General features: G+C 37.8%; 1 protein-coding gene across 2 annotated transcripts in view; it reads left to right on the forward strand.

Annotated features, from left to right (window-relative positions):
* The first annotated feature begins 8,066 nt into the window (after positions 1-8,066).
* The window catches only part of LOC144957901 (solute carrier family 49 member 4 homolog), a 38,814-nt gene continuing 37,030 nt past the window's right edge, over positions 8,067-9,850 (forward strand). Inside the window, exons 1-2 of one of the 2 annotated variants that reach the window (XM_078889438.1) lie at positions 8,067-8,167; positions 9,517-9,763. The gene's annotated coding sequence lies outside the window, so the exon portion shown is untranslated. Of the gene's footprint in view, positions 8,168-9,516; positions 9,764-9,850 lie in introns of those variants that run through there. The other variant, XM_078889439.1, reaches the window with a different exon arrangement.

Below are 9,850 nucleotides of genomic sequence, written 5' to 3' on the forward strand. Positions count from 1 at the left end.
CATATTTGGATTCAATAGTCTGATGTCACGTCGCCCAGCAACGGCAGCCATCGTGGTTCTAAACAAAGAAAATCATTACTTTTTATTCTTCATACTGGCTAGAACTTTTCATATGTCTTGTGATCAGAATGTGTAAAAGTCAAAACATGATCAAATTTATGGGGTTTTTTTTCCTCTGGATACGCTTTTATGCTCGCCGGAGAAATATTTCATACGGGCGTCCGCCATTGTTCCGATAGTTTAGAGCCAGTGTTACTAAGTTACCATGCGTCATTAGGAAGGAAGTGACGTTACGACTGTTGAAGAGTATTGCGTTCGATTATCTGGTACGACAACGTACACCGGCCAGGCGGAGTTGTCGTACCAGTAAGGTTGCGGGTTCAAACCCCAATCACCGCTGAGAAATTTTTTTAAAATCCCCTTTGTCTTCTGGCACTTTCCTACGGTCTTTGTTATATTAGATGTTAGATTGCAGGTCTGATAACCCAATTGTTAAAAATGGTTTTAAAAAACTCTCTGACCGATCCTTTAGTCACTTTGCACCGACTGTATGGAACAATCTCCCCTTATCTCTTCGTGACGCCCCTACTGAACACTTAAAAACTTATTTATTTCGAAAATTCTTAATTTAATGGTTATTTTATTTGAGCAGACAATGATCACAGGATATGTATATATATATATATATATATATATATATATATATATATATATATATATATATATATTACTTTATTTTTTAAATATGTTAAATAGTTGGATGGTGGAAGGTTTGTGTGTGTGTGTGTGAGAGAGAGAGAGATAGAGATAGAGAGAGAGAGAGAGAGAGAGAGAGTTAGAGAGCGAGAGAGACTGGGAGTGAGATAGATAGTGAGAGAGAGAGAGAGAGAGAGAGAGAGAGAGAGAGAGAGAGAAATTTGAATGGATTGAAGTTCTTGTTATGCGCCGAAAGCTTTATTGTATAGAGGAGTGGGCGCAATATAAATAAATTTCATTATTATAATTATCATTGTTGTAGTCCCATTGTTGTACTGGACATCCACTCTTCCACCAACCCACATCAGTCTCCGTCACAATAATGTAAAAACGAGGCCATTCATTGCGCCCACTTATCAGACCTACAAATATGTTCATGTCGATAGCAACCAATTTATCTTGGAATTGGATTCAGTAGTCTGATGTCACGAGCCTGGCAACGGCGGCCATCTTGGTTCTAAACAAAGAAAATCTTTACTTTTTATTCTTCATGCTGGCGAGAACTTTTCATTCCCTTTTCATATGCCTTGTGATCAGAATGTGTAAAAGTCAAAACATGATCAAATTGATGGGGTTTTTTTCCTCTGGATACGCTTTTAAGCTCGCCGGAGAAATATTTCATACGGCGTCCGCCATTGTTCCGATAGTTTAGAGCCAGTGTTACTAAGTTACCATACGTCATTAGGAAGGAAGTGGCGGTACGACTATTGATCCTATAGATAGTATGCGCTTAGCTAAGGAGTTCACAACATTGCCATCCGGAAGTATAATGGACCAACACACAAAACTTTATGTAACCATGATCGTTTATAGTCTGGTTAATACAGTTTTAGTGAGAACAACTCACTAATGCGGATGGCAAAAACACAATAACAAAGACCTGACTGACGTCATCTTCGAACTATCTATAGATAGAATGCGCTTGGCCAAGGAGTTCACAACATTGCCATCCGGAAGTATAACGGACCAACACACAAACTCTGTGTAACCATGAACTTTTATAGTCTGGTTAATACAGTTTAGTGAGAACAACTCACAAACGCGGATGGCAAAAACAATAACAAAGGCCTGAGTGACGTAATCTGCATACTATCTATACAGTTCAGTGAGAATTACTCACAAACGTGGATGGCAAAAACACAATAACAAAGACCTGAGTGACGTCATCTTCGAACTATCTATAGATATAATGAAGTTGACGTCATTCGGGTCTATGTTATTGTATTTTATTTTCCACCGCGTTTATGAGTTAGCTGTATTAACCAGACTAGAAACGTTCAAGTTTACACATATAGTTTTATCATGTGTTGGTCCGTTATACTTCCGGATGGCAATGTTGTGAGCTTCTTAGCCAAGCGCATACTATCTGTAAGGCAAGTGACCTTATTTACTTCCGTGTTGTGTTTGGCTTCCCACATGAATATAGATAGTTCGAAGATGACGTCACTCATGTCTTTGTTATTGTTTTTGCCATCCGCGTTTGTGAGTTGTTCTCACTAAACTGTATTAACCAGACTATAAAAGTTCATGGTTACACAGAGTTTGTATGTTGGTCCGTTATACTTCCGGATGGCAATGTTGTGAGCTTCTTAGCCAAGCGCATACTATCTGTAAGGCAAGTGACCCTATTTACTTCCGTGTTGTGTTTGGCTTCCCACATGAATATAAACACTGATATTATGTGTGCATTTCTTTCTTTAGTCTTTTCATTTTGAACTGAGAACCAATGGGCATGATCTAGATTACATTTCCATGTGCTCGAGGTCATTGGTCACATTGGAATATGTGCTCAATGTGACCCATTTAGTGAAAAATGTTCACAGTTTTTGAAATAGCTAACATCACGATTGGTCATTTTGTTCAGCTTGACACATGAGTATGTTTACAACTTTCATAAACAAAACAGCGTGTTTATATTTCTGAAGAAGTATCCAATCGTTGGACAGCAACAAATCATGTGATTGATGACTTGGTTGGATGAAAACATGAATATAGATAGTTCGAAGATGACGTCACTCAGGCCTTTGTTATTGTTGTTGCCATCCGCGTTTGTGAGTTGTTCTCACTAAACTGTATTAACCAGACTATAAAAGTTCTTGGTTACACAGAGTTTGTGTGTTGGTCCGTTATACTTCCGGATGGCAATGTTGTGAACTCCTTGGCCAAGCGCATTCTATCTATAGATCGCTCCCATTATATATATATATATATATATATATATATATATATATATATATATATAGGTCAGTTATAGTCTCATTTAACCCAGTTCCTCGAAGTGTACACAGGCATAATGACCCAATTCATTAAGGACCCATTATTGTAATGGATGCTGTTTCAAATCAACGCGGCTATGTGGTTTAGTGGTATGACGACGACTCGCTTTCTGATCTGTAGGTCCTGGGTTCGAGCCTTGCTCGGCGCATAGTTCAGTCCTTGGAAAAAGACTCTTTACTCACATTCTCTAACCGTACTCGGGTGTAAAATGAGTACCTGGTCGTTAGGGGGTCAATAATCACACTATTGCCGTCTAGTATTCTGCAATAACAACCTCCCCTCCCCTCCCTCTCCCGTCCCCCTATGCTTGATTTATATAGTTTTGATCTCTCTCTCTCTCTCTCTCTCTCTCTCTCTCTCTCTCTCTCTCTCTCTCTCTCTCTCTCTCTCTCTCTCTCTCTCTCCCCTCTCATACACACACACACATATATATATATATATATATATATATATATATATATATATATATATATATATATATATACACACATTCTTTTACCTATAGATAGTATGCGCTTGGCTAAGAAGCTCATAACATTGCCATCCGGAAGTATAATAGACCAACACACAAAACTGTGTGTATCCATGAACGTTTATAGTCGGGTTAATACAGTTCAGTGAGCATTACTCATAAACGCGGATGGCAAAAAAACAATAACAAAGACCTGATTGACGTCATCTTCGAACTATCTATAGATAGAATGCGCTTGGCCAAGGAGTTCACAACATTGTCATCCGGAAGTATAACGGACCAACACACAAACTCTGTGTAACCATGAACTTTTATAGTCTGGTTAATACAGTTTAGTGAGAACTACTCATAAACGCGGATGGCAAAAAAACAATAACAAAGACCTGATTGACGTCATCTTCGAACTATCTATAGTGTTTCAACTATTATCCCAATCTAATACATATAACATATTTCGTGTTTACTTGAAGAAGGCTTAAGGATGAAACGCCGTTTGTTTTGTGTTGTGTTGTTCTGTTGAATACGAGTCCCATTTACTCCCTTTATCTATCTCTCCATCTTATTAGGTCATTTAGCCACTTCCAGTTTTTTGTCCATTGTCACAAGGCTATGACAATCTTAAAATTACGTTCAGTTATAAGGCCTGTTGATATATGCACGCTACACAATTGATTATAAAAATAGGGATCTACAAATCCAATCATTATATATAAGTGATGTAATTTTAATCGGTGCTTCCTTACAAAGGAGCGTACTATTTCCTGACACTCAATGTTTTGTTTATTCATCTTAACTACGCCACTACCACATCATCTCATCCATATGTGGTGTTTCATTCATCCTGTTTTGTTGATAAAGGGGAAACCCGAAACGTTCATTTGATCTGTTTGTGTAATTAAATTGAAGCTTACATTCAATTTCACATTATTATTTATTTAAATGAACACATTACGGATAATGCCGGACGCTGAAAAAAAAAAAAAAACTTTAAAAAATTTTGGCCAGAAAACTCGTCTTTCAAATATCGATCGATTAAAATGACTCTCATCTTGGCAAAAGATCTCAAACCTGGGACTTCGCGGAATCCCAGGTTTGAGATCTTTTGCCAAGATGAGAGTCATTTTAATCGATCGATATTTGAAGGACGAGTTTTCTGGCCAAAATTTTTAATACGGTTTGTTCAGAGTGTGACAGTATAGATAGTTCGAAGATGACGTCACTCAGGTCTTTGTTATTGTTTTTTTGCCATCCGCGTTTATGAGTAATGCTCACTGAACTGTATTAACCCGACTATAAACGTTCATGGATACACACAGTTTGTGTGTTGGTCCGTTATACTTCCGGATGGCAATGTTGTGAGCTTCTTCGCCAAGCGCATACTATCTATAGGTGTGATGGTGGGTGTATTTGTTTTGAATTAAGCATTGAAAGATTGTCCATTACAGGAATGATTTATTAAGGTTATCTGTCTCGTCAATATAAGATCTCGTGTGTCAGAATAGAACGTATCGTTGATGAACTGTTGTGTTGTTGCTGGTTTGGTTGTGTGTGGTTGTGGGATGGTGGTGGTGGTGATATTGATGATGATGATGATGATGATGATGATGATGATGATGATGATGATGATAGTGGTGATGGTGATATTGATGATGATGATAGTGGTGGTGGTGATATTGATGATGATGATGATGATGATGATGATGATGATGATGATGATGATTATGATGATGATGATGATGATGATGATAGTGGTGATGGTGATGATGATGATGATGATGATGATGATGATGATGATAGTGGTGGTGGTGATATTGATGATGATGATGATGATGATGATGATGATGATGATGATGATGATGATGATGATGATGGAGGTGGTGGTGGTGGTGGCGGTGGTGATGATGGTGAAGGTTGTGATATTGATGATGATGATGATGATGATGATGGTAATGATGATGATGATGATGATGATGATGATGATGATGATGATGATGATGATGATGATGATGATGATGATGATGACGACTTCAAACAATTTTGTATAGTTCAACAGTCAGCATGGCGTTTTGACCTTGAAATTGAAACAAAGATAGCATAGGTCAAAGATAACAAAGATGATAACGTTTATCAGTGGTTTGATAATGTAATCGTGTCATAACAATGTAAATCACAGGCCTTTATATAACCATTCTCGTTAACCCTGTAAGGACGTGAATCAGTTATTGCCACATTGATCTTTCTCAGTTATCAATTTTTACACTTAAAATACAGTGAGCGAGTGGTTAAGGCATTGCACGATGACCCTGAAGGCCCCGGGTTCGAGCCCCGAGGCAGACACTTTCCTTTTGTTTTTGGAGATTGAACAACACAAAACAAACGACGTTTCGGCCTTTGGCCTTTTTCAAGTAAACACAAAATACATATATATTTATATTAGATTGTCATAATAATATAGGCGAAAATTTGTAAATGTGTGTGTCTCTCTCTCTGTGTGTGTGTGTGTGTGTGCGTGTGTGTGTGTGTGTGTACAATGGAAGTAAGAGATAGAGAGAGAGAGAGAGAGGCAAGATTTTTATCCCCCAATTTGCTCACTTTGGACAACTTGAGGGATTCCTATAGATAGTTCGAAGATGACGTCACTCAGGTCTTTGTTATTGTTTTTTGCCATCCGCGTTTATGAGTAATGCTCACTGAACTGTATGACTATAAACGGTCATGGATACACACAGTTTTGTGTGTTGGTCCGTTATACTTCCGGATGGCAATGTTGTGAGCTTCTTAGCCAAGCGCATACTATCTATAGGCATCAGACGTTTACTTGGTGAATTGTTTTTATTTTTCCACTCCTCTCCCTAAATAGTCTCTCGTAATTGGATTCAATAGTCTGGTGTCACGTCGCCCAGCAACGGCGGCCATCGTGGTTCTAAACAAAGAAAATCATTCCTTTTTATTCTTCATGCTGGCTAGAACTTTTCAGATGTCTTGTGATCAGAATGTGTAAAACTCAAAACATGATCAGATTTATAATGGGTTTTTTTTCCCATCTGGATACGTTTTTTATGCTCGTCGGAGAAATATTTCATAAGGGCGTCCGCCATTGTTCCGATAGTTTAGAGCCAGTTACTAAGTTACCATGCGTCATTACGAGGGAAGTGAGGTTACGACTGTTGAATCGTATTATATCGTTTACAATAATAATTTGTAATGTCAGATTATCAAGCGTAAATTTCACTGACAATCAGACTCTTTAAAAAGAAGTACATATATAACATTTAAATGTTTTTGAAGATGTCTTTTATTCAAAGGTGACGAAATAGTAATCGATTGAGGGGTAGGTAGAATAAATGATGTTTTACATTCGTGCGTTTTGGAGTTCAAACTTTTTGCGGCTATGTGGTCTAGTGGTATGATCATGATATTGATGATGATGGTAGTGGTGGTGGTGATATTGATGATGATGATGATGATGATGATGATGATGATGATGATGATGATGATGATGATGATGATGATGATGATGATGGTGATGGTGAATCGGAAGGTCCTGGGTTCAAGCCTTGCGCTCGGCGCATATTTGAGTCCTTGGAAAAGGCTCTTTACTCACATTCTCTCACCGTACTCAGATGTAAAATGAGTACCTGGCCGTTAACAGCGTTGTCTTTGTCCGAAAAAGTGTAATATCGCCTGATATCGCGTTATGTCCCGTCCTACATGTTAAATATTGCTGTTGACCAGGGATCCCTTGTAAAGCGCTTTGAGCACATTAAGTGGATATTGCGCTATATCAAGCTCAATTTTTAAATTATTTTTTTAAAAACTTTGTTCCCAACGTACACTGGCAAGCTCGTGCAGCGGTTGGGCAGCACGTCCGGAATTCCAACAAGCAAGAGTGTAAGAATCGTATATTATTATTAACCCTTTGTCAACCCCCAACCTGGAGGATCAGGTGACTCAAAGATGGGGGAATCACACACCAATAGTCGCCTTTTACGACACGCTGGCCAAACAACAGTGTCAAGAATCCGAAAACATTTACCCGTACACTGCCGCACTCTGGAAAAACACATATTTAAACATTTGGCCTGTCAGCAGGACAGTGGGACCTCAGGATAACAGGCACCTGGTTATAACGGGTTTTTTAAATCCCCGGTTGTTTTGGGGTTTTTTTCTCCCTCTTTGCCTTTAGTAAGATTTTACCGGTTATAGCAGGGATTTTTAAGAGTTTACTCAGTTAAAACAGGGTTGTGAAACCCACAATACACTCAGCTAGGTCTCCAGCTGGAGACAGACACAGAGAGAGTGGTGTGTGTTTGTTTGTTTGTTTGTGTGTGTGTGTGTGTGTGTGTGTGTGTGAAAGCTACTTTTCTACGCGACATCATTTTAGATAGTGATTCAGTCCATTTTGGGTTATTTCCCTTGAAAGTCGGTTATAACAGGACTCGCTTATAAGAGGAATTTAAGGCTGGTCCCACTTTCGCTGTTATAACGAGATTCCACTGTATTGTGGCACAGGGAGACCGATAATCGACTAAAGGTTATAGATGAAATTATATCGTATATCATTCAACTGTTTATTTCAATACGAATATTGATATCGGCCTGTTTGGACTTCACGGGTAAACACCGACTGTTAGTTCATGAAGGTTACGCATAGACGTCTAGGTAATTATTATAGTATGACCTAAATTCGATACCATTTTTAAAACCATAATCTCGTCAAAAGTATGTGAAAATTACTCGTATATGCAGAAAATGCGGGTTTGTTTTCTATGTAGAGACATTAATTTATCATGGTTTTTTTTTTCTTTTGTGGGGGATAAGGGTGTTGTTTGATGTTGTTTTTGTTTTGTTTTTGTTTTTTTTTTGTTTGTTTGTTTTGTTGTTTTGTTGGGGTTTTTTTTTTTTTGGGGGGGGGATGTTTGGTTGTTTGTTTATTTGTTTGTTGTTGCTCTCTTTATCGCGTGTGTATATTTAGCATGAATTACTAGCTCTTTTATGTCATCCGAAAAATGCGGGTTTGTTTTTTTTTTATGTAGATACATTCATTTATTATATATATATATTTTTTTTTTATTTTTTTTTTTTTTATTTTTTTTTTTTTTTGGTCTTTTTCCTTGTGTTGGGGATTGGAGTGTTGTTTGATTTTGTTTTTGTTTTTGTTGTTTTGTTGTTTTTTGTTGTTGTTTTTTTTTTTTGTTTGGGTGTTTGTTTTTTTGTTTGTTGTTGCTCTCTTTTTCGCGTGTGTATATTTAGCATGGATTACTAGAACTAGCTCTTTTATATCTTCCGAAAAATTCGATTTATTCCACTCACTGAGAAAGCACAAGAAGCGCTTAGGTTGTCGATGACAAACTTGATGTAAATAGACTTTTCATATCATTTCTATTGTTACTTACTTACTTACTTACTTATCCGAACCAGAGACCACCTGAGCTCTTGCCCTTCGGTCTTGTGCCATGACATAGAAGTTAGACGTCTTTTGTAAGTGTTCCAGGTGACTATAAAGTGTGTTACTTATGCTTGGATTTGGTGGGAGGAATGTGCATCTCAGGTCTTCAAGAGGTTGACATTCAAGCAAGTGGTGTGTTACTGTTTCATTGGGGTGTTGACATAGGGGGCAGGAAGGGGATGTGTCTTTTGTAATTTTGTTTAAATGTGACCTATCGTCTCAAAACGGTATTATGTCGGAACGAACCATATTCTTAAAAGCCGAATTAAATGTTAAACTGGTCAAAAATAAAAATTTGTTGGCATTAGCACCATAAAATATGGTATCCATTCTCCTCAATAAAACATACAAACTCCACACAAGTCTGATATTTCTGGCTATAAATTCAATTTTCAACATCTTAACCATCCCGACTTAATACCGTTTTGAGACGAAGGGTCACAAATGGTTGTTGAGCGGTATGCATTTCTATTGTTATTCATACATTAATGTAATATTCTTTCTCTTCAACTTTTTTTTAGTTTTCATTTTCATTCTTGATTTTTCGATCTCTGTGTTCCAGAAATCGCCTCTACGACGTTTCGAAAGACGATGCGGATCCCTTCTTCATGGGCTACTCAAAAACTAGTCATCGAAATATTTCAAGCCTCACATTTGGGACAGAGTTAGAGAGTCGCTGGTGGTGTCCTTGTAGGCCCTTAGCCTTTTGAGTTTGAGAAACGAAAGACAAACAAACAGTCACGAGATGTAAGGACGGTTCAGATTTTTTGGAACTGTGAAAAAATATGCTCTTTTCCTGGAAGACGTAGGTAAGCAATGATTAGATTGGTTAATCAGAAACGAAGAGACTGTCTCATTAAATCTCTCTCCTTACCACCTAGTGCAAAATCATTACA

This window comes from Berghia stephanieae, chromosome 12 (assembly GCF_034508935.2).
Source record: "Berghia stephanieae isolate SIO BIC M18660-M18661 chromosome 12, UCSD_Bste_1.3, whole genome shotgun sequence".
NCBI classification, from domain to species: Eukaryota; Metazoa; Mollusca; class Gastropoda; order Nudibranchia; family Aeolidiidae; genus Berghia; species Berghia stephanieae.